Raw genomic sequence first — 3235 nt, forward strand, 5'->3', positions numbered from 1 at the left:
ATTTTTTTTCAGCAAAATCTTGTTCAGAGTACTTAAATAAACCTTAATCTATCGAAATATGATGAAAACCGAACATCGATTTTTTTCGACCTGAACCACGGTGTGGTCCCCTTAATGGTCTCGGTAGTGTGCTTGAAAATTCCTTATCGCGTCTCCGTTTTCTTTCTTTTTTTGCCTTGTTTAAAAAAAAAATCTGGAATCTGAGTACGACTCACATAGCCACAATCACACATGCAAAGTTTAACACAGAGAAGAGCAACGGACACATAGGATACACTGTACATCACCATAAACATAAGATTACAGTAGAATCATATTAAAAGTGGAGATGCTCTTCTAACAGAAAGGCATACAAAGGGCGATACAGTGACACAGGTCGACGAAAAGCAACTGGTGGTGACATTTTAGCGGGAGACCTGTAGTGTTGTAACTGTTCACGCAGACAAAAAAGGTGTTTTTATAGGTCCATCAAATACAAGGTGTCTCAAACCCTTTGGATCAAATTGAAGCAGGTGCACAGGCGATTATAATGAGACAGGAAATCAAATGTCGGAAATCCATATTTATCATATTATGGACGTCCACAGCTTACATCGCATAACAACAACGTAGCTCATATTAACTGTCCAAGGTGACGACCGCCAGTCTCAATGCACGCATAGCAATGGTGCATGAAGTTCTGCCGCACCCTCTCTAATACTCCGAGTATCTGTTGTACATTAGAACAGGCAACGGGTGATTAACAGCGTACATCCCTGACCACCAAATAGACAAGCTGTACACAACTCGACTCTTAGCACATGTGTCATGTGACGACAGCGTACATCGCACTGGAGCATTAACGTGTGACGCACACACACTACTATCACTGGTATCAGCTGTCCATTGCATCAGACAGCTTGTGACGTGTCCATGGTGAGGTGTGTTACTGTATACAGTTGCATGACGCGTAGTCAAAGATGGAACGTTACTCGTCACGAGAGTTAGCAGACGTGCATTTAATGTACACTGCGGCCCTTAAAGCAGCACACACGTACAGAGAACGCTTTCCGAACAGGCATCATTCCAGTCGGAAGAAGTTTATCTTCGCGGATGGGTTCGAGCCACAGAGAGACAGCCAAGGTTCCCGCCAAAGACATATCCGAACACCAGACTGTGAGGAGATGGTGTTGGATAGTGTGGGCGACCACCCAGCAATAAGAACCCGTCAAACGAAACTTCCTGGCAGATTGAAACTGTGTGCCGGACCGAGACTCGAACTCGGGACCTTTGCCTTTCGCGGGCAAGTGCTGTAACCAACTGAGCTACCCAAGCACGACTCACGCCCCGTCCTCACAGCTTTACTTCTGCCAGTACCTCGTCTCCTACTTTCCAAACTTTACAGAAGCTCTCCTTCGAGACTAGCAGAACTAGCACTCTTGAAAGAAAGGAATTGCGGAGACATGGCTTAGCCACAGCCTGGGGGATGTTTCCAGAATGAGATTTTCACTCTGCAGCGGAGTGTGCGCTGATATGAAACTTCCTGGCAGATTAAAACTGTGTGCCGGACCGAGACTCGAACTCGGGACCTTTGCCTTTCGCGGGCAAGTGCTCTAACCGACTGAGCTACCCAAGCACGACTCACGCCCCGTCCTCACAGCTTTACTTCTGCCAGTACCTCGTATCCTACTTTCCAAACTTTACAGAAGCTCTCCTGCGAAACTAGCAGAAAGTTTGGAAAGTAGGAGACGAGGTACCGGCAGAAGTAAACCTGTGCGGACGGGGCGTGAGTCGTGCTTGGATAGCTCAGTTGGTTAGAGCACTTGCCCGCGAAAGGCAAAGGTCCCGAGTTCGAGTCTCGGTCCGGCACATAGTTTTAATCTGCCAGGAAGTTTCATATCAGCGCACACTCCGCTGCAGAGTGAAAATCTCATTCAAGAACCCGTCAACTTGGCCGTAAAACGGACACTTCGAATGGTACAGTTTCGAGAGTACTAGTGGAACAGGTACAACACCCCTACTATAAATAACGTGTGCAAGCATTGGGACCAATGGATTTTGAGCCTCGCCTTCACTTCTGTTCACACTGCAGTGGTGCAGTCTCAACTTCTTACAGTTTGTAGTGTTCGCCGATGAGACCCCATTTACCCGCAATGGTGTTTTCACCACTTGCATCAGCCATGTCTAGAGTTAGGACAATCCCAACCGCACCAACATCTGTGAGCACCAGCAACGATTCTCTTTCAACATAATAGGCTGGCATTGTCCAAGACCACCTAAAAGGTACCTCCCATTTTGACCGGTCCGCATTACCTGGTGTCCCTGCGAGACGTGCTGCTCTATTTCATAAGACTGTACCCCTTGCTGTCCACGAAAGGACACGGTTTCAATACGACGGTGCACCAGCCCACTTCGATGTTAGTGTCCGCGAGCACCAACACAACACGTACTCTCCTCGATGAAATAGAAGGCGAGATGCTGTCCCATGGCCAGCGCGATCGCCGGATCTCACACGACTGTACTTTTTCCTCTTGGGTTACGTCAAAACGTTGGTGTATGAAATCCCCATAGAAACGGATGAGGACGTGCTTGTTATGGTCCAAGCTGCCTGTCTCCTGGACAACAGTGATCTTTAAGATATTACGACAGAACGTCATGCGCCGATACCACGCATGAATTGAGACTGGCTGTCGTCAGTTACTATGAGCAACGTTGTTTGTATACGGTGTGCGTTGTACATGTCCGGAACAGAATGCATATGCATTTCCAATCATTGGTTCTCTATCTCAGTTTAATCGGTCATGGACCCATTATCACTTGTTTCAATTTGAACCAAAACTTTTGAGACACCCTGTAGACGTGGACGCGGGACTGCGGCTGGTCAATAAGTTTTGTTATCTCTGTTGTTATCCTTTTTTTAACAGCCAAAACAGAAGTGAGTGACATTCTCTTCTTCATCATAGTCGAGCAATGAGGATGCGACCAGATATAGATGCTTCCTGTAATCACCGTCGTTGAATGTAAGGCGCCTTGTAGCGTTATTGTGTCTTCTGGAGAACCCTTACTTCTGTTGCCAAAAGTTAGTAGCAGCACAGACTCTGCTACGGCATAAATCTCTGCTTTTGTATTGGAAGGTGTCTTGTCACAGTCTACTTCTCTCTAATTATTAATGTGATAACTTCTAAAAGGTTTTGAATGGTGGCTCCATGTGTTTCCTGTCTCCATCACAGACGGATGCTTTGGCTGGCTCATCTAT

At 46.7% G+C, this 3235-nt stretch overlaps 1 non-coding gene across 1 annotated transcript; it reads left to right on the forward strand.

Annotated features, from left to right (window-relative positions):
• The first annotated feature begins 1773 nt into the window (after positions 1–1773).
• Trnas-cga (transfer RNA serine (anticodon CGA)) lies at positions 1774–1849 on the forward strand. Its single transcript has one exon. It is a non-coding gene; the product is annotated as a tRNA-Ser (tRNA).
• The last annotated feature ends 1386 nt before the right edge of the window (positions 1850–3235 follow it).

This window comes from Schistocerca nitens, chromosome 7 (assembly GCF_023898315.1).
Source record: "Schistocerca nitens isolate TAMUIC-IGC-003100 chromosome 7, iqSchNite1.1, whole genome shotgun sequence".
In the NCBI taxonomy this organism is placed as follows: domain Eukaryota; kingdom Metazoa; phylum Arthropoda; class Insecta; order Orthoptera; family Acrididae; genus Schistocerca; species Schistocerca nitens.